Below are 22162 nucleotides of genomic sequence, written 5' to 3'. Positions count from 1 at the left end.
ACCTCTTGCCCAGTAGATGCTGACGTTTGCTCTAACACCAAAGAGTGTTTGGTCATGAGCTGGCTTCTGGAAGAGGCTCATGTGTAACCTAAGTCCCGTCTGATCTGCCGGCTTGTAGCAGTTCTGCTGTGGGACTTGGGGAGCACACCAAAGTGGGTGGCCTGGGGACGGCAGCGTAACACCAGGCATTGGGAGGCAGGGCACAGAACGCTTCGCCGATTCTCTTACCAGAAGACCTCCCTTCCCCACTCCCTGTCACCCCCTACCACCACTGTGGGCTCTGGAGAGGAGACACAGGCCCCAGGACGGAGCCTAGGGAGTGTCGGTGGGTAACTGGCTGGCTGGGAGCTTGGTGAGTGCCTGGAAGCTGAGCCCCACGGGATTCTTACAGGCAGGGAGGGAGAGGGCCATGCCCGTGGTGCAGGCTGAGGGGGACCTTCCTCTCTGGACCCACCTTGTCAGGACCCACCGTCTGCACCCACATGAGGATTTACGCATGCAGTGGCCCTTCGCTTTCCACGTTGCTATAGAATCCGCCCCATTCCTATGAAAACCACATCTAGATGAAAACATCCCTATCTTCTGTGCACAAAGGCAGTTAGTTAACTAATGGAATTCTGTGGTGAATTAACTTTGTAATAATAAAGAAAAAATAGGCTTTTCTGATTTATATAGGCTATAGAAATCTAAATTTTCACATCTTGGGTGATTTATATTGGGATGACTTTTTATATGTATATATCACAGTGGGAGGCCATAATGTAGCAAAACCAGTAGTGGGACTTGGGTTCAGAGAGGTTAACTCACTTACCCCAAGTCCCATAGCTCGTGGCGGGGATAAGGCATGTGAATAAGGACGCTGAGAATGTGAACAGTTCCGTTTACTCTCAGGCGGTCATGCGGGAGAAGTGACTCTCCGGCCAGAAGGAGGGAGGGATAGGGGAGTGAGAAATAATTTGTCTTTTTCTGGAGTCCAGAGGTAGGGTGTTGGGGGCAGTGAGTAAATATGAATCTTGATTGTTATCAGCTCCCTCCAAGGTGGCTGTTTGGGGAGGCGTCTCTGGCTGCAGCCCACCCCTGAGGCTATAGGGCCCCTCTCTCACACGTATGGCTGTCCCCCGAGGAAGCCGGTGGTCCCAGGCTGCCCTCTGAGCTTTGGCTCTCACACCCATGTGTGCTGGGGCTCCCAGATGGCAAAACTGTGGCTCCAGAGTGAGGCTCCAAAATCCTGGCCCCTGGCCAGTGCCCCTCACTCTCTCTCTGCCTGCCCGTCCCCAGGCCTATACCAGCACCTCCCAAACTAGCTCTGAGGAGGTGTTAGAGGTGGTCCTTGAGAATTTAAGCCCGCCCTGGGGGACCTTGCTGAGTGAAGTAAGATGTCCCCACAGCATGACGTCTGAACCACAGTGACACATCACAACTTGAACAACCTTGTGAGCCGCGCCTCCCGAAAGAGATGTCCGCACAGCATTTCTCGTGGTGGAGTCCATAGGCCTCTCGCACCGCCTGCGTGTGATTTAGGGGTTCGGGAAGAATTTCAGCCACTGCTTAGTGTCTGAAAGAATTTATTCCCTTTAGAAGGAATCTGTTCATCGCTCAGGTTTTAGAAACAAAGGATAAAGCCGGAGGCCTGGCCTTGTCCCCCCTCTGCAGCCACTCATGTTAGACACCTCTTACCTGAGAAGTAACCATGTGGTTACTTCAGCCCTGAGGCATCCATCCCCATCCGTTGCCTGCCCCCTCCAGGAAGGCTTCCTTGATTATAGCCCTCCACCACATGCCCCTCTCTGGTGCTTCCCGCCGTCCTCAGAGCCTCGTGTGTCCCCCGTCTGGTGAGTCTCCTCCATTAGCCAGAGCTCAGCCAGGCAGAGTGGGGGCTGTGTTCTGTCCACTGGGCCTAGCCCTGGCCGGCCCCAGGCAGAGGACCACAGGGACGCCTCCTTCCTGTGTCTGCTGGTTCACAGACGTCCCCACACGAGCCTCAGCAGCTCAGAGCCTTGCACTCCAGCTGTGGCCCAGCAGTGTCCGGCGAGGGACAGGATGCTGGGGGTGAGAACCCCACCGGCCTTTGCTGCCGGGCACGATTGGAGGTGGCTGCCGTTGTTATGACAGAGCAGAGCCTTGGGCCGAGGTCACGCTCTGTCCAGAGACAGCTGTGGTGCTTGCAGCCAGCCCGGCGGCGCGGGGTGGGGCGGGGCAGGAGGGAGCGCCGTGGCCGGCGTGCACCTGCATGCACCCAACTAAGCAAACTCAGCTCATATGGGAGAGAGGGACAGACGGGGGCAGAGAGAAACCGTGCATGAGGTTGAAGCAGTGCCCTTGCCCGCCCTTGCTTGGCTGGCTTGGCGTGGAGGTCGGGTGAGCCCCTGCTGCTCTCAGGTCATGTTCATTTCTGCTTCCTGTGTCACAAGTTCTCAAGCCAGAGTTTTTACTCCCAGCTCCTGCTGGTTCCATACCCGGAGTTGTCACGCACAGGCCTCTGAACGCAGCCAGCTCCCTCTGATGCTTCTTGGCTGGGTGTGGGAGGCTGGGGGAGCAACGTGGATCTTCACACAGAGGTGCCTGTGAACTGGACTTGTGAAAGAGCGAGTCTACCTCCCCGTGGGGCCTCCCTTGAGGTGTGCAAGGGTGGATTTGGACCGTTGGGTTTTTTTTTTTTTAATCTTATGTATAGACTTTAGCTTCTAACTCCCTGCAAAAGATGAGCATCCCCTGTATTCCCATTTCACAGGTTAGGGACCTGAGACCCAGAGAGAGCGTCTGCCCCAGCTCACAGAGGTGGGAGAGGTGGGGCTGGACCCAGGTCCATCGGATTTCAAAGCCTGGAACCTCACACGTGACCCAGGAGAGTGATTTGAGAATCAGGCAGATGAGTCTCTCTGTAAATATTGTCCCTGGTGATAATCTTTGGAACCCACTTCAGATGAACCCAGGCAGCGTTCCCCAGTTTCTTCTGTCCTCCCTTCAAATGCTGGGCACCTTCTTCACTAGGATTTCCCTTCGGGCTACATCTCCCCACATTTCAGTCTCATGAGCCATGGGCTCCCAGGACAAGTGGGGCTCCCACCATCTTGCTTTCTCATCATGAGTCCACAGGGACCGTTGTGTCCCCAGCTCCTAGAACAGCCCCTATCTCTGTATATGTCAAATGGTTGCTGAGTGAATCAGTGACCACATGCGTGCTTTGGAGGCTCATCTGGAGCCAGCCCAGAAATGCAAACCTGTGGCAGACTTGTCCTGGCCCCATTGCCACCATCTTTCAGGATGGAGAGGCCCAATGCAAGTTTTTGCTGCTACTTCTTCCTAGGTAGTGAACCCAGCTCACGTGAACCGGGTCCTCTGCTTGCAAGGTGGTAATGAAGAGTCAGTGGGAACTCACACCCACTAGGATGTCCGCTATCAAAGAAACACAAACCGTAGCAAGTATTGGTGAGGATGTGGAAATTGGAGGCCTTGCGCACTGGGGGCTGAAATGCAAAATGGTGCAGCCACTATAGGAAAACAGCATGGCAGCTCCTCAAAAACATGGAATAACCATATGATCCTGCAATCCCACTTCTGGTTATTTACCCAAAAGAATGGAAAGCAGTGTCTTAAAGAGATATTTGCACACCTGTGTTCACAGCAGCATTATTCACAGGAGCCAAAAGGTAGAAGCAACCCAAGCGTCCACCGACGGATGAATGGATAAGCAAAATGTGGTGCATACACACAATGGCTTATTATTCATCCTTAAAAAGGCAGAAAATTCTGACACATGATACCACATGAATGGACCTTGAGGACATTATGCTCCATGAAGTAAGTCAGTCACAAAAAGACAAATACTGTATGATTGCCCTCATATGAGGTACCCAGAGTAGTCAAATTCAGAGACAGGAGGTAGAATGGTGGTGGCTGGGGGCTGGGGCAGGGGAACCGGTGAGTTATTGTTCAATGGGGACAGACTTCCATTTGAGGAGGGTGAGAAGGTTCTAGAGATGGATGGTGGCGATGGCTGCCCAACCATGTCAATGTGCTGAATGCCACTAAACTACACGCTTAAACATGGTTAAAATGGCAAATTCCGTGTTGTGTAAATTTTACCACCATTTTCAAAATGCAGTATTTTTTTAAAGGTCAGTGGGGAGCAGGTCCAAAGACCCCAGGACTTTTCAAGCTGAGAAGGACCTTGGGGGCCTGGTCTGACCACCCCCTTGTTTCACAGAAGAGGTGAGCCTGTGGGGACGCGGCCCCGGGCTTCTCCGAGGAAGGCTTCACTTGGCCCCGAGGCCCCTGTTCCCCGAGGCGGCCACCATGAGGGCAGCGTCTTGTCTGAACCCCTTGTCCCTGGGGCTCCACACGCTGGGGCTTTCAACCCCAGACAGACGCTGAGGGTGGGACCCTGCGGAAAATATGTTGGATTGAGAAATTTGAATCTGATTCTTTTTTCTTCTCTGTGAAAAGAATGAAAATCCAGCATAAGCCTATTACGGGCGGGCTGAGGTTATTTTGGGAAGCAGCAATTAAAGGTTTTATACTTTTCCTCTCCCTTTTGCCCTTGCAGCTCGTACAGGTCTGTGAAGCTATTAAACCTTCACCCAGCCCACAGCCCAGAGGAGTCTGCCCTGCCCCATTTCTCCTCCAGTTCCATGCCTTGGGAAAGAAAAGAAAGTTAAATTCATATTAATTACAGCCAAATCCGCTCAGTAAGCACTTGCTGAATATGCTCCGAGATGAGGTTTAAAGCTCCCCTCCAAACAAAATGGTAAAATGAAAGGAATAATTTATTTGGTCAGACACTGTAATTTGCCACGTTATTCCACTTCTCTTGTTGCTAAAATGGATTCTCTGCCGAGGCCGTGGCTTCCCTCTCAGGGGAAGCATGCAGCCCGCACTCCCGCACCCTCACATCCGCACGTACCCCTCACGTGTGCTCCGTCACCCACACTTATACACACACGCCCCGCCGACAGTCTCACACACCCACACACTGACACGCTTACCATGGTCACACACACCATCACGCACACCCACACTCACATCCCTCACACACAGCCACACACGTGTATGTCTTTGGAGCACAGAATGCTTCAGAGCGGGTTAATAGCTCAGTAAACTGTCTCTTTCTCGGTGTTTTACAGCGTGGGCACGTTGTGGGAATCTGAGTGTATTTCTGACCCAGTTTATGTCTTTGTGAGGCCAATTTACTCAAAGGTGGTTTCGTGATTAGGACCACAGACCCAGGAGTTGGACAGAGCTAGGGTTGAGTCTCAGTCCGGCCACTTACCAGCTTTGTGGCTTGCAGCAGGTAGAATGAGCCCCAGCCTAAGTGGGGGTAACAAAGTGTTGCTCCCATGGGTGCGTATGAGGAGGAAACCAGGTGGTGCCCAGTACCTGTTTTCCAGGAGCCTCTTACCTGCGTTGGCCGATATTGCCAAATTGTCACATCCCCAGAATGCTGGAGGTCCCCTCCCTCTGCCGAGTTGCCTCCGTGGCGGGGGCTGTGCACCAGGCCAGGGGTGGAGGAGAACATGCCCCCTCCGGGGGGGTGGTTGTGTAAGGGAGTTGTGTGGGTTGGAGATCCTGCCTGCTAGCCAGGATCCTTTCCCCTGTGGTCTCCTTCCTGGGGGCTTGAGGTGCGGGGCCGAGTTCCTGTGAGCCTCCTTGAGTAAGCACTTGCTGGGCATACAGATGGAAGGGGGCTTGGGGGGTGATTGGTGCGTGTCTTAGGGAAGTTGCGAGGTGTGGGTGTGTGCCTGTGTGCACACATGCTTGCTTACAGGAGGCGGATTTTGAGTGGAAGTGCTCTGGGTGACAATGAAGGCAGCTTTGGAGGTCAGGGTTTGCTGTTACCTGGACGGGAGTCTGGTGGTGGTGGGCAGTGGTGACTTTTCCAACTGGCCCCCAGACCCTGGGCAGGTCACAAGCCCGTCTCCATCCTCAGCCAGAGTGCCTGCCGTCCTGGAGGGCAAGCGTCAGGTGGGACCTCGGTGCGGACACAAATCTTGTGTCCCTCCTCGTTGCCGTGTTTGTTTTAGCAGCTTAGCCCCCTCTGCCCTCGGAGCATGCCACCCTGCCCTCTGCCCACGTGCTGTGCCTGAGCCCCCAGAAGCCCTCAGCCCTTGAGTGTTGGTTAAGCAGGGAGAAGGCTGGGCTCCAGCAAGCAGCGGGTGTGCTGAGTGTGTGCACATGTTTGGGCTCATGCGGCCGTGTATACAAAGACACACACACATACACGGCACCAGCCAGCCCCCAACCGCACCCATACGGAGGGCGGCACGGTGGTGGTGCATGTGGGTCCCCACGGCAGCACTGTCACCCAGTGCGGGACAGTGGGCTTGTCTTCTGGGGCTCCTGAAGGACAGGCCGGTGTCACAGCCCCTTGGGGCACATTGTCATTGTGCCATTTCAGAGTGGGCATGCAGGCAGTGGGTGAGCTCCCCCTCCAGGACCATCCCGGCCAGGCCAGCCCGTCTCTGTCCCCCATTCTCTGTCTCTGCACACTGAGGTCCGTACTGGCTGGCGGTGGGCCCCCGTCTCCATGCCTGGGCCTCCCTCCGCCGGGCCTCTGGAGCAGCCTTGAAGTTCCCGAGACGCCTTCAGTCGGGACCCCTGGGAATTGTTCCAGTGGGGCAGTTGGCTGGCGCTCCTCCAAGGAAGACCCTCATGGTACAGCGACCTCTGCGGCGTGGGGACAGGTTTCGGGGGCGGCCATAGGGCTTGCCAGGATGCCGACCTAGGCCAGGGGAGCACCGGGGTTTTCCAGGGTGGAAAGGCTTACCTCAGAGTCCTTTTATTCCTTTTTTTTTTTTTTTTGGTTGGGAGATGTTGAGCAGAATATTAGTTTCTGTTCTGAGAACATCTTTAGTGTGCACCTGTAAGCACTGAACCGGGGAAAACCGCTTACGTATATCGTCTCTGATTGTCACAGCCCTTTGGGGCACATTGTCATTGTCCCATTTCAGAGTGGCGGCGAGAGGGTTGGCAGGGGAGGTGGTGCGTGTGCTCTGGGGGCTGGGAGCACGGACTTGAATCGCACTCAGACACTGGCTACATCCGTGAACTTCTCCGAGCCAGTGTCTGCATGTGTACACGGGGTTCCCTGCGATTCCTGCCTGACAGGGCTGCTGTGGGATTGAATGAGGCCATGCTCATAAAGTTCCTGCTTGTAGCGAGATGAGCAAAATGGGAAGATCGTGAATATTAGTGCCCCAAGTCAGCCCGTGAAGTGGCCCATGAGATGGGCCCGCGCTGGGCTGCACCTGCCGTGGTGCCTAGGAGATTTACCACATATAGAAACCACAGTGAGTTCTTGGTTGGCTCTCTCAACCAGCCATAAAAAAGCAGGGACACAGTATGCCCTTTGCTTGGTGATGGGGAATCAGCGTGAGTCGGTGAGGCCCCAGTCCGTGCCCACCTAGTCCAGGGTGGGATACTAGTCCCACAGGGTACTCGGGACTCCAAGGTGTGGTCTCCTCCGAGTGGCTGATGGAGCCCGCGTGCCAGGGGCAGTCAGGTGTGTGAGCACTGGGAAGGCAAACCAGGTGCCTTCTCCAGCAGGGCTCTCAGGGACAGACAGCTGTGTCCAAGCAGAAACTTGGCTCTCTGGGGATGGCTTCTGTGTCTGCCCTTGCAGGGGCACCTTCTGGTTCTAGCCTGGTCTGAGCAGCTCTTGGACCCCGGGGCCGCCACCCTTGCCCTTGGGGTGCGCCTGGCTTGTGACTCAGTTGGAGTATGTTTAGGCAGTTGGAAACTTAATGACTTTCTGAAGAGAGCCAGAGCTGAGCTGGAGGACAGTTCTGCCCTTTCTGGCTGTGTGACTTGGGCCGGTCAGTTCAGCCTGAGTCCCAGGCTGCTGCACCCTGAGGAGGACATGTGGGCTGTGTTCGGTAGTAGAAGGCCAGGAGGAGGTGTCCTCTACAGGGTGGCAGTCGGCAGATTAGAGGCTCCTGAAGCTCTGTGTCCTAACCCTCTAGAAAGACAAGGCTCTCCTCCCTAAGGCATGGTGATGTGCTGGTGTATGCTCAGGAACCAGGTCCCAGGAGAGACCACCTCTTTTGTACCCTTGCTGTGTGACCTTGGGCAAGTCATCATACCTCCACAGACCTGTGTCCCCAACTGCAGAACAAGAGAGCCAGGCTGCTTCTGCAGGGCTGTCTTCAGAATTCGATTGGAAACCTCATCCCCCCCACCCTGGATCAGCAGGTCCCCTTATGTGCGCTGCTCTCCTTGGAGTCTTTTGCCAAGACGTCCAACAGCTGCCTCCCACCTCAGAGGTTACTTCCCCTCACCCTGCTTGCTGGTCCCCAACGGGGAGCTCAGGACCTCCAAGGTCCCTGGGATCCTTCCGCTCCCCAAACCTCCTCACGGGCAGTTAGGACACATGCAGGCCATTTAGGGACACTCAACATTTGAATTTAAGATTCTTTCAGCAGAATCCACAAACCAAGGTTTAAAATTCAGTTGGAAACCAATCCCCAGGCCTTTCAAAATCATGTCAGTGCTGTTCTTAAAACTCAGGAGTAGCACATAGAGAGTCTGTAGTTGGCTTGTCTGGCTTGGCTGAAGTCAACAGTGTGTTGGCCGGTTTCAAAGTGACCCATGAATGCTGCCGCACAGCCTGGGGGTGTTCACGCCCCACCCCTATCATGCCCCGATCCTCTGCATCATGTACAATCATGTTTTAAAATGTAGATGTTATTATTATTCAGGTATGGTGAGGCCAAAAGATGGGAAACGATTGTCACTAAAGAGATAGTTTGTTACTCACAAATTGGAAGAGGAAGGGTACGCCGCACCATATGGGGTGTGCCCGTCGTCCAGCAGGCAGGAGCGAGGGGAAAACGTGGGCAGGAGCCTTGACTGTGGTCTTTGTGGGAAGGAACGGGCGAGGCAAGGTAAGCAGGTTTAGGATTGGCTACTCTGAAGAAGTTCAGCAGGCTCTGGGGTGCAGGGCTCTCTCTCCCCTTCTGGTACCTGGCCTCGGGGATGATCAGGGCAGAGGAATATGCCAGATAGAGAAGCTGGTGGAGTCTGGGCTCTGCATTGGTTGGTTTGCATATGAAAGGCACTCCCCTGCTAGTCCTTTGCTATCTTTTAAGAATTGACTAGCCCTAAAAACAAATAATAAAGAATTGATTAGCTCTCCAAGGAGCAATCATGGGGATGATGTTCCCAACCACACAGAGGAAATCAAGGAACGTGCCTGGTGTGTGGTGGACCCAGTGTGCCTCCATCAGCCACTTGGAGGAGACCACACCTTGGAACCCCGAGTACCCTGTATCCCTGGTATGGACACACCCCCTCCTCCGGGCAGCCCCGAGGCCTCCCTGGTCAGCAACAGCCAGACGCTGGGCTGCTCCACAAAAGCACACTCCTCTTTCACGTGTGTTGTCCGTTTGATCCGCTCCCTGCCTCTGAGATTGGAGAGCAGGCACTGTACCCATTGATCAGACAAAGAAGATGAGGCAGGAAAGGAGAGCGAAGGCAGGATCTCACAGAGCTGCCCGGGAGCTGACTGACCCCAGCCACAAGAGGCTGCGGCCGGAGCCAGTCAGATGTCGTCTTAGAGAACTGTTGACTCGGGAATTATTGCAACGCTCAGATGGCTCTTCTGGGTAGGCCTGCCTGCTGGGCCTTCCTGCTGCCGACCCCAAGAGCTGTCAACCAAGGCCTCCCTGGCCCCAGCTAGGCAGGCTCCAGGCCGTCTTGACTTGCCGTGTACTGGGGCTCTGCAAACACCTTATCTTGGCTCATCTGGTCTTTGGAAAAGACAGGCAAATATAAATATATAAAATGTATGTATATGTTTTAAGTGCACAAAAAAGGTGTACCCATGGGTACCAATACCCATACAGCTTACCCATACATTTTTTTTTAAAGATTTTATTTAATTATTTGATAGAGAGAGACCACGAGAGGGGGTAGGAGCAGAAGGAGAAGCAGGCTCCCCACTGAGCAAGGAGCCCGATCAGGACCCCAAGATCATGACTTGGGCCGAAGGTAGACGCTTAACTAGGCGTCCTGGGATTAATTTTAATAACATAGTTTAGTTAGTCCAATATATCTAAATAGTATCATGTCAACATGCAATCAATATAAAAGATGATTGAGATCATTGATATTCCTGTTTCATCTAGTCTTCAGAATTCGGTGTGTATTTTACACTTTGAGCACACCTCAGTTTAGACCAGCCCCGTTTCGAGTGGTGAGTGGTTACCGTGCTAACTGCGCAGATTTAGTCTTCACTGAACAGAAGTTCAGTGAGTGGGCCTCCGTTTTCATGTTCCTGACTTGAAAGGGAATAATCCTGAGGTCTTACCAGAAGAATCAGGTTTAATGGTGTTTGGTAGATTTCCTGTAACAGGTTTAAAATTCCTTTTTCTTCCTATTTTGTTAAGGGTCCCTCTTTGTGAATGGTTGTGAATTTTATCAATGCTTTTTTGCAAGGAATGAGATAATCATAAAATTTCTTCTTTATCCTCTTATTGGGATGGCTTTTATATTAGCACATTTCTCTTATCTTAACATCATTGATTCTGGGGATAAACAATGTAAACCTGAGTTTACATTGTTGGATTTAATTGGTAATATTTTCATGGACCTTTGAGTCCATGTTCAACAGTGAGTTCAGCCTATAAATTTACTTTCCTTCTGTCCCTGTTTAGTTGAAGTATCCACCAAATTAGCTTCATAACATGTGTTAAGGAATACTTCTCTCAAATAGTCAAATATTTGTATATGTTAGGGATTATCTTGGAATATTTGTATATGTTAACATATTTGTATAGGTTCACATTTGTATATGTCAAATATATGTTAAGGATCGTCTTCAGATTCTTGTGTATATTAAGAATTATCCATTCCTTGAAGGTTTGGAAAAATCCAAACTATAAAACTGCTTCAGCCTGGTTTTGTTTGTTAGAGTTGGGTTTTTTTTCTTTTTCAGCTACTAATTCAGTTTGTTTAACAGTTAGAGGTATTTCCAATTTTCTACTTCTTTTTGAGTTGCCGTTCATTAAATCGATCAATTTCTGTCTCCTTAGGAATGTGTCGGTTTCTCCTGTTATCAAATGTATTGACAGTGTGTACTTAGGGCCTTTTCTTTATTCCTGATGATGTTTATGTCTGCTTTCTCCGTGTTTTAATTGGCCTTAACAGAGCTAAGTTAGGCAGCTTTCTTAGTCTTTCGGGTTGCTTGATTCCTTCTTGTTTTTTTGTTTCTTTTCTCATAGATCTCTTGCCCTATCCTGCATCCTTACTCTTCTTTGAGGTTTACATCGGTATTATTTTCCCAGTTCCGTGAGTTGGGCACCTGGATGATTGATTCTCACCTTTCCACTTTTCTCCTGTCCCCAGCTTAAGCATACATACATCCACGTCCTGCTTCTAGTACGTGCCAAGAGTCCTGATATGTAGCACTTTTATTATTTTTAAAATCTTAGTTTCTCTTCAGTTTTGGAAAATCTTTCATTATCTTTTCAAGTTGTGCTTTTCCCCCTCATCGCTATTCTCTTCCTTCTGGAACTTTCTTCATGCAACTTTCTCAACTATCTTCCATGTCTTCTTCAACTCTTTTTATATTATCCACCTTTTCCATCTTTCTGTTACGCATTCATTCACTCATCTTCTCTTAAGCTGACTTTGATGTTCTTGGTGGTTATCTGCTGACTCTTGCTCATGGAGGGGTGTGTGTGTGTGTGTGTGTGTGTATGTGTGCGTTTTGTGATTTTGGATTGTGACTAGAGGTGTATCTCTAAGAATCCAGTGTGGCCAGAATTGAGGCTCTCTCCCTCCACGATGGTCTTTATGACTCTGCCAGGTTCCTCAGGTGTAACACAGGTGTGGCAATGGGTTCATATTTTTCTCATAGCGTGGAAGTTCCTGGACCCCGCAGAGACGATAAACTCAAGCCCTCATCCAGTGAGAAGGCAGGCAGGTAGGTGGTTACAAACACAGTAGGGGATTTCTAGAAATCCTTCACCCACTTCCCAGGCAGAAGTATAAGCACCCAGGCATTCTTGTTGGGTCCCTGTGCTGGTGGGCATTGAAGGGTGTCCGTCCTTTTCCCAAAGCTGTAGCCCTCCAGTGGTCTTGACAGCACGTGGGGGTCTCAGTTCCCACTTCTCATCCTTTACGGGCTCCAGGTCTCCCATCCTCCCCCTGCGTGGGTCACTAGAACGGGACCACTAGGTGACAGAGATGCCGCCCATCCCCTCAGCATCGGCTTACCTCCTCCTGCTTCGGTCTTCACATTCCCTCTTGGTTTTCTGCCCCCGGGTGGTCCTTCTTTTCTTGCCAGCTCCTATGTGAACTTAAATAGGTATTCTATTTATCGAGCAAGGAGAACTTTAGCTCACCTTTTCAAGTCACTACGCTGTTGTTTTTATATGCAAAATTAAAGGTAGAAAATGAGGTCGTTGGGGAAAGAAACCCATATTTTGGGAAAGAGCTGTAATTATTATCCACTCCAGGCAAAAAAGACCCGTGAAGTGGTCGGTTTTCAAGAGAAGAAATCCTTGGCGTCTGCCTTATTCCCAAATCCACTGGCTAAGTCACTGACTGACTAAGCCTTCTTGGACAGGGACCAAGGCTCCTACACACCACACCGAGGCCCAGTGTTTGGGGTTATGATGGGGCCTGGTGAAGAGCGGGGAGGGCCTGTATCATCTAATTTCAACCTCTTGCTGGGCCGCCCTTGTTGTTGCTTGCTCAGACATCCTTGTGGGTCACTTGACCGTTCAGTGAGTGCATCCTCATCTACAAACTAATACCTTGGTGACAGTGATCCCCCAACCCTGAACCAACCCAGAATTCGGGGGCTTAAGGTGAACTTAAGTTGGGCATGGTGGTTTCTTGGTTATTACTTCCTGACTTTCCTCTCTGTCTTCATTCATTCAAACAGTATTTACTGAGCATCTGCTATGTGCAGGCGCTGTTCTAGGCACTGTGTGAAACGTTTCTTCATTACCTTTGCTCTGCCAGGTGCTAGGAAGCCAGAGGAGAACAGGACTTGCCTCCCGGCCTGTCCAGGAGGGGCCATCCCCAGCAGGAAGTGTGCTAAGGGGGTAGGGGGTGGGGGGGTGGTCTCCAAGGCCTGCGGTGGGGAGGAGGTTGGTGACCAATCCAATCAGGAGGGAGTGTGTGTGTGTCATCTGTGGTGATGACACCGCTGGTGGGACCTGGGAAAGATAAATGTAGCCCCCATTTCACCCTTTTATCAGTGACGGAGGGATTTGGTTCTCTGTGATTTATTTACTTTATCACTGTAAACAGCACAGCTTTCATGATTCAAATTTCAGTAGTTACAAAAGCGAAAAAAATCTCCTTCCCACACCTGTCTTCCAGCCAGCCACCTGGTTTCACTCCCTGGTGGCAACCGAATGTCACTGGCTTCTTCCATATCCTTTGCAAGATATTCCAGATGTATACACGTAAATAATATATATATTTGTGAATATTTATATACGTGTGCATATCTATAAATTTATACACAGGCATACATATATATGTTTTTTAATGCAACTGTCGGCATCTTGCTATTTTGGCTTGACAATGCATCTTGGAAATTGGTCCATATCAAGCCTGGAGCGCTTCTTCATTTGTTTTTATGACTGGTATTCCATTATATGGACGGATCGTAATTTATTTAACGAGTCCCCCTCTGATGGATATTTAGATTTCCAATCTTCTGCTATTTTGAAACAATGCTGCAAGAAATCGTCCTGTGCTTGAGGTACTTCACACATTTGAGAACGTATTTGTAGGGTACGGAACACAGCTTACAGAGAGCTCCTAGTATGGGAGGTAATAATGGTCCGGGTTGCGGGCTGCCTGGCATGGGGCGGATGGGCCTTGCCTCCTGGGCTTCCTATGGGCGGAACCTATAGTTACAGGGATTTTCCTGAGACCCCCTCCACAGACGTGCGATGTATAGTTTCTGACTGCATGAATGGAAATACTTATACTTCAGAGAAATTACAGGCAGGAGAAGGCCTGGGAAATAGTTTTGTTCGCTTCATGGATCATCTGCAAAGGAATTCAAAGAAGGGTTTTCTAATTGTTTTCGAAATGAACACGTTCTGTGAGAGCTGCTTCATTAGACTTCAGTGGTCGAGGTGGAAATCAGGTTGAGGAATCATTCACCATGTTGTAAAGGTTGGCTCACCAAATTGAAGATCGTAAATATGACACTAAGATAATGTGAGTGTTATCTAACACAGGACAAGACTTTCATTATAAGCTGCTGCATGTTCCAGGGCATACCTTTATTTATTTATATTTATTTATCTTTAATTTTTTTAAGCTTTTATTTGTTTATTTATTTATTCATTTATTTCTCACCCACACACACACACAGAGCACAAGCAGAGGGAGCAGCAGAGTGAGAGGGAGGAGCAGACTCCCCACTGAGGAGGGAGCCCCACACGGGGCTTGATCCCAGGACCCCGAGATCATGACCTGAGCCGAAGGCAGACGCTTAACCGACTGAGTACCCAGACGCCCCTCTTTATTTTTTTAAAAAAGATTTTTTTGGGGAACCTGGGTGGCTCAGTCAGTGAAGCGTCTGCCTTTGGCTCAAGTCATGATCCTGGAGTTCCAGGATCAAGTCCCGCATCGGGCTCCCTACTAATTGGGAAATCTGCTTCTCTCTCTGACCCTCCCCCCTCTCATGCTCTCTTTCTCTCTCTCAAATAAATAAATAAAATCTTTAAAAAAATATTTTATTTATTTATTTATTTAGAGAGAAAGAGCGCAAGCCAGGCGAGAGGCAGCGGGAGAAGGAGAGAGAACCCCAAGCAGACTCCCCGCTGAGCATGGAGCCCGATGTGAGGCTCGATCCCATGACCCCAAGATCATGACCTGAGCCAAAACCAAGAGTCAGACGCTTGACCTACTGAGCCACCAGGGACCCCCAGAGCACACCTTTAAATAAAGGCGTGGTGTTTGTTCTTATATTCCAGTACACAGTGACACGGAACGATTGTATCTATTGAGCTAGTGTTATGCGCCAGCCCGATCCTCCCCCAGCTCTTTGCTGGGACTCTGTCATTCAGTCTCCCAACAGCCCTGTCTTCATTCCCGCTTTGCTGACACACACCTGTGGCTCTGGGGGTATGTAACTTGCCCAGGGTCCCACGGGCACCACTCACGCCCAGGCTTCCGGCCCACGATGCTGCACTATGGAGAGCTGAGCCCCTCACCGTGGCTCCCCAGGCATGCACGGAGCCCACGCATCAGGACCAACCCGAGATGCCAGGTGGTGGGTCTTGACTGTGATCTGTCTATACTTTTACTGTTTATACTTATTCCTGATCCATACTGTGTTGTCAATAAACGTAATTCCAAACAGGGCATGGGAAGTGCTACTTAAGGACATTAGCCTCCCCCCCATTTCATTTTGAAAAGGAAGATGAATCCCCCGTCCCCAGTTAGGGTCAGCATAGTGAAATGACAGGGGAGCCGTGGTTCTGCGGGTCCGTTGCTCGTGGTGCTAGGGTTCTAGAGAGCTTTGGAGTAGGGAGGAGCATCCCGTCTCTACGAAAGCCTCCAGTGTGATCTCGGGCTGGGTCTGTCTCCGGCTGTGACGTGTGGTGCAGTCCTCTCTGATGTCACAGCAGACCCCCGAGTAACCCCTGGCAGGGTGTGACTGCTATTCCCCCGTTCTAAATCAGCAGTCAGCGTGCTTGTCCTGTCAAGGTAACTATTATGGTCTTGGCAGGCCGTGCATGTGGTCTCACGATGGCTCACCTCTGCTGGTGAAGTGTGAGAGCACATAGACGGCATGTGTATGATCAAGCAGGTTTGCATTCCAATAAAACCAGGGGCGGTGGGTTTGGCCCTCGGGCTGGAGTTTGCTAACCTCTGCCCTGACTGACAAACTGACAATATACTGAATCTCCCTAAGCTACTGAATCCCACCTTACTTGGGTACAATCTCCATTTCCTGTGTCTTCGTGGTGGGTGTGGGGGGAGGTGTGGAGGGTCTCCACCCTCCCCGCCCCAGAACTTCACTACCAAGTGCAGTGGGAGAGCGCCGGCTGGGGAATCAGATGACCTGCCTTCGACTGTGTAGCCTGGAGCAGCCACTGTTGCTCTGAGCCACACTTTCCCCATCTGTAAAATGGGACGTTTGACTGATTGCTCAAAGGTTCCTCCCAGCTCCAAAATGTTCTGATTTCAGTTAGAAAGGAAGTGAATATTCTCTGCCCTGGAGGTTGTGCATGCCGTTTGTCTTTGGTCACCAAAACAAAGGAGATAAGATAATTTGGTGTTACAATCTGTACCCCAAGAGGAATTTACCCTCCTGGCCACCCCATCTTAGCAGACTGTTAAACCTGCAGGAGCCCATTGGAGAGGGACAGTCCTTGGTGTCTCCTTGGCCCACATAGTGTCTTTTTTTTTTTAAGATTTTATTTATTTATTTGACAGAGAGAGCACAAGCAGGGGGAGGGGCAGAAGGAGAGGGAGAAGCAGGCTCCCCGCTCAGCGGGGAGCTGGATGTGAGGCTCAATCCCAGGACCCTGGGATCAAGACCTGAGCTGAAGGCAGACGCTTAACCGACTGAGCCACCAGGCGCCCCTTGGCCCACACGGCGTCCCGAACAGTTGCCTTCTACCTGTGAGTTTCTGGGTGATCCCAGGTGAGGAACATGCTAGTCCCTCTCTCACTTCCCACCTGGAATTACCCCCTGCAGACACGGGCAAGGGAGGAACAAGTGAGAAAAAATAAGGAGTACAAAGAGCACACAGGCTTTATTTTTCGCTGTTGTCTGTCTTTTGGTTGTTCTGCGGGAAGCTCTACCGTACCGGGAGGAAACACACTCACTTCCACTCAAGAAGCTGGAAGAATCAGGCCCAGGACTGCCCAGCCACCCAGCACCCACCGCTGCTCACACACTGCGATGCCAGTTGGCCCGTGAGGCTGTCTCGTTCTCAGGCCCCCCACCCAGCCCTGGGTGGCCCAGGACGGGCGGAGCGCTCCCTGAGAGAGCTGGAAAGGGACCCGCGCGGCAGATGGGGGCCCCAGTCGGCTTCTTGTGCTGACTTGGCCCATTCCACCACTAATGAACTCAGGGCCTCGATTGGACTTTGGGAGCTTCAGCTTCCTGATTGGAATCATGGGTCACCTGCAGGGACCCCTAGGTTTCCATGGTGTAAATCATCCACTTTGTAACTATTCATTATTTATTAGGCTCCAGGCTCAGCACCAGGATTTCTATGACAGTATGATAGATATTATCACTAAGGTTGCCCTAATCGCCAGGCAATGGGCTAAATATGACACAGATTAGCTCATTTGACCTTCACAGTGATCCTCTCCATCTTCCAGATGGAAAAACCGAGGCTTAGCAATACTATCTAAGGTCACACAGCTGGTTGAAGACAGAGCCAGGATCTGGGCCTGGCTGACTCCCAGAGGGTGTCATTGGGAGACTCGGCGTTTTTCCCAGGTCAGCTGGGGGGTGGCGTTGGTGCGGCCCGAAGCACAGACTAGACCAGCCTGTGGGGGGTGGCGTTGGTGCGGCCCGAAGCACAGACTAGACCGGCCTGTGTTTTGTCATTTCAAGAGTGTGCACGTTTTAGATTCTCCCTAGTCAGCGATTTGCTGTCTTGCCGTGGATTCACCTCCCTTCTGCCTTCCTGAAAGCCCCTCCTTTGGATCATTCCTCTGGGTCTCTGGATGGAGCTAGTTACACTAGGGTCCTGGGCTCTGGACTCTCGGTACCACAGCCATCAGCAGAGAGAAAGGTTGCGTTCTGGGCCCCCAGTTTCTGGCTGCTCAGTAGAGCGGCTCTGAAGAGGTTTTGTAGAGACCTGACTGGCTGGGTCTGGGGGAGCCCCGGCATCTGCACTGTTGGGAGAGAGCACTTTCTAAGGGGCTCCCTGCGGCTGCTGGGTGTCTGGCTTCAGGTGGCTTGGTGGCTACCGAGTGGGTTCTAGGTGACAGCACTGTTCTTACTCTGCCAAAGGGCAGTGAGTGAGGGGTCAGCCCCTCCCCTGGGCCGTGCTCTACCATCCCCGGTCTTGCCAAGGCCCTATCCTGCCCAGAGGAAGGAACGGCAGGAATGTTGGACCCCCTGAAGAGTCTGGGCCTTGCAAAGCCATGGCCAGGCTTGGAACCGAAGGGTCAAGGCTTGATCCCCGGCCCCCACTCCCTTCAAAGCCAGTGAGCGTGGGAGAGTCAGTTCACCTCTCTGCAATGCCTTTCCTCCCCTGTATCTCAGAGTTGCCTGGCAGGTGGAGGGAGGGACAGTGGCCCACGCCTCCAGTCCAGGCCTTGGACAGAGCTGGCGCTCCAGAAGTGTTGGTCCCCAGCTCTGATCTGCCAGCCTAGTCCTTGGAGCACTCGTGGGTTGGGCTGTGTCTCTCCAGCTCCTCACCAAGTCCTGACCCACGGCAAGAGCTCGGCCCACGCCTGTTCAGTTGTGGTGGTCACTCCGTTCTTGCTGTCCACGCTCCTGGGTGCGCTCTGGGCCCGAAATGGGAAGGGCAGATAGGGTGACCAGCCATCGTGGTTTACCCAAGACTGAGGGGATTCCTGGGATAATTCTGGGCCAACTGGGATGAGTTGCCCACCCGAGCACAGGCTGGCCCTGGGGTCGAGCAGGAACGGGGTTGGCCTCTCTTAGGCCCGGCTGGCATGGTGCCGAGGGCCCATGACGCAGCTAGGGGCCCACAAGAAATGTCTTAGCTTTCTTTAAAAGAGAAGAAAGTAAATGAATAAGATCCAGCCATGGCTTATATTCATCTTTAAACCAAGGCATTTGTAAAATAGAAATGTGAATGTGTTTTATGGAGGAAGGGGCCCCCAAAGGCAAAAGGGCTTAGAGCCATGACTGTCCCAGTGCAGCTGTGGGGAAGACCCCTGCACCCCACCCCCCAGGACCCCCTGGCCTCCAGGTCTCTCTGAGCATCAGGAGGAGGAGGACACGGCCAAGGAGAAGGGGGCACAAGGGCACCAGGCACCCGGGGCAGCGGGGTCCCCTTGAGGTTCACGGTGTTGTAAGGGAAGTGATGCCTGTGTTTCGGGGCCTGCCAAGCCCCAGAACTTGGATGGGAGGTTGATGGTGGGGTGGCATGTCAGTGTTGAAAACCGCCGCTCGCCCTCCCGGACTGAGCCAGGAGATTCTGGTCCTCAGATGCTCCTGTGTCGGCTGCGTGGGGGGCAGGGGTGGAGGTCCCTGTTTGGAGCCAGGGAGTTGATTTAATCCAGCTGAGGCCAGGACCCAGCATGGAGGCTCAGAATGCAGCTGGGTCTCTGCCAACTTCCCTTCCCCCATCACATGTGGCTCCAAAGCCCAGAAAGGGGGAGACCCGCCAGGGGGTACAGCAGATGTCGCCATCCCTGCATGGCGCTTCTTGTTTATCTTTTATTAATGGCAGGTGCTTAGGCGGGGGCAGGGCTTGGAGCAGGCCCTAGGAGCGGGCTAGGCGGGCAGCTTTCTTCAGAAGCCAGGGGGAAGAGGGAGAGGATATGAATAATACAGGCTGCATCTTGATGGAGCCTGCCGGGCAGCACCACACAGCACACCTGAGCAAGGCTTTGGCGCTCCTGGCCCCTGAACTTGGGAGGAAAGCTTTTCTTGGCTCTAGGATGGGACTCACTGAGCCCCCTGATGGAACAGACCTGGAGGGGGAAGCCCCAGTCCCGGCCTGTGGCTTGCACCAGCTAGGACTTGGTGCTCCCCAAGTAAGAATTCTGTGATGTCTGGAGTTATGGAGCCCCACCCCTTATCTCATCAGAAAGGGGACTGGTGTCCAGGACTGGAAGGGTCCCATGGCGAGGTAGCAGCCAGGTGGTACCCGGCCCCCTGACTCTGGTCTCCCCAGCCTTTCATTTTAGTTTGGGTGGAGGCAGGGTATTCAGGACAGAGAGGAGAACTTAGGTCTGTTTTTCATTTTTCATCCTATTCTTGGCAAATTTGCAGAGGAATCTGGCAGGAAGGGGACGTTGGAGAGGAAAGAGTAGAAGGAGAAAGAAGTCTACTTGGCTCCTCTGCCTTTTCTGCTAAAAATGGTGGCAGTTCTGCATTTCCACTAAAAATAGCTAGTCCTCTGTCAAGGCCACCCACACCGATGATCTAGAGACTGGGGAAAATGAGATGGGGGCCTTGGGCCACACCTTCTGTGGAGAGACCTGGAAGCTCACTGATGGGTGTCATTGAAAGAGAGGGAGGGGGAGAGGGGAAGGGTCTGAGTGCTGCATCTGAAGAACTGAGCCTCATGTTTGCCTTTGTGTGCTGAGGACAGGGCTGGATTCTTCATCAGACATTACTCTAAGTTGCTTTAAGAGAAAATGAGTGACAGGCTCAGTAGGTTGAGTGGCTGACTCCTGATTTTGGCTCTGGTCATGATCTCAGGGCCATGAGATCAAACCCCACCTCAGACTCCATGTTCAGCGTGGAGTCTGCTTGAAGATTCTCTCCCTCTGCCCCTCCCCCCATACTCTCACGTGTGCTTTCTCTCTCTAAAACAAATAAATAAATAAGTCTTTTAAAAAAGAGTAAATGAGTGACAGATGAATGGATAAACAAAATATGTTAAAAACACACAGTGCAATATTATTCTGTTTAAAAAGGGAGGAAATTCTGACACCTGCCACAACAGGGATGGACCTTGAGGACATTATGCAGAGTGAAATAAGCCAGTTTGTCACAAAAAGAGCTCTTGTATGAGTCTACTTATATGAGTTACCTAAAATAGCCATTCATGGAGACAGAAAGTGGTGTGGTGGTTGCCAAGCACTGGGAGGATGGGGGAATGGGGAGTTAGTGCTTAATGGGAATGGTGTGTCAGTTCAGGAAGATGGATGGCAGTGATGGTTGCACGAGAATGTGAATGTACTTAACATTACTGGGCTGTATCCTTAAAAGTAGTTAAGATGGTGAATGTTATGCATATTTTATAACCATTAAAAAAAAGTTTAAATAGGAGTTGACCCCTCTCTTCCTCTTCACTCCCCTTTGTAGAATGACTAGGAAAGGGTTTTTATCTTTCATGCCAGTAGTGATGATGATAATAATTGGATTCTTCTGCAGAGAAACAAACTAGAGTCTGTTTGGTCACCAGGACAGACCATGTGGATGTTGGGCCAGAGCCAAGCCTCATGCACTTTGGAAGGTAGGGATCTCCCAGTGGAATAGCTAAAGCTTCCACTAGACAAACCCCACTCAGGTATGCAGAACTTCCAGAGAGGATTTTCGTCTCTTATCTTTAAATATGAATGGACATCCAAAGTTTTACTGACATCTGAAGGAAGTCTGCTATATGGAAGAACAAGGTCAGCATGAACAATGGGGCAAGTATAGTCCCAGAAGAAACCGGATTCAAGAAGAGATGAAAGGGTGAGTGAAAAAATAGCCCTCTCATTGGTATCCTCAGATAGATCTGAGGAAGCATTACATTCATAAAACAAGAACAGAATGCTACAAAATAAGAAAAGAAAAAACCAGCTTTAGATTAAAAATATGATGGCAGAAATAAGAAGTTCATTAAAAGGATGAAAGGTGACTCATGGAAATACCATGGAAAGAAGAATCAAAAGGCAAAGGCAAAGAGAAATATGAGAGCAAAGTGGGGAAAGCTAGAATACTAACGCTGGTGATTGATCGTGTAACTAAATGGAAGTTCCAAAAACTGAAACAGGAAACAGATGAGAGAAAAATGATAAAAGAATTAATACAAGAGGGGGACCTGCATGGCTCAGTCGGTTAAGCGTCTGACTCTTGATTTCAGTTTAGGTCATGATCTCAGGGTCCTGAGATGGAGCCTCGAGTTGGGCTCCACAGTCGGCACAGAGTCTGCTTGAGATTTGCTCTCCCTCTGCCCCTTTCCCTTCTCACATTTGCACACACACCCTCTATCTCTAAAATAATAAAAAAAAAAAAAAAGAAATTTGTGTATATCTGGAAGGACAAAAATCCTCATGAAAATAATCCTCAGTGTGCCTCGCTCTTAAAAGAAATTCCCATTTAGACATATTTTTGTGAAATTTCAGATAACCAAGGATAAAGAAATGTACCTAAACATTTTGAGAGAATGGAAAAACAAACACAATCCCAGGTCATGTACCCAGGCGGGAGGATTACACTATACACCTGTCTTCATCAGCAGGAGGCTGTGTGGGAAGACAGTGATTGCACTGGCAGGTATGAGGGAAATACCATGGTCATGATCTC

At 51.0% G+C, this 22162-nt stretch overlaps 1 protein-coding gene across 2 annotated transcripts in view; it reads left to right on the top strand.

Annotated features, from left to right (window-relative positions):
- GLI2 (GLI family zinc finger 2) overlaps positions 1-22162 on the top strand; it is a 180481-nt gene that overhangs the window by 23134 nt on the left and 135185 nt on the right. The gene's annotated exons all lie outside the window — the stretch shown is intronic.

This window comes from Neomonachus schauinslandi, chromosome 3 (genome assembly GCF_002201575.2).
Source record: "Neomonachus schauinslandi chromosome 3, ASM220157v2, whole genome shotgun sequence".
NCBI classification, from domain to species: domain Eukaryota; kingdom Metazoa; phylum Chordata; class Mammalia; order Carnivora; family Phocidae; genus Neomonachus; species Neomonachus schauinslandi.
The sequence above is the reverse complement of the archived record's forward strand: the minus strand, read 5'-3'. Positions and strand labels throughout refer to the sequence as shown.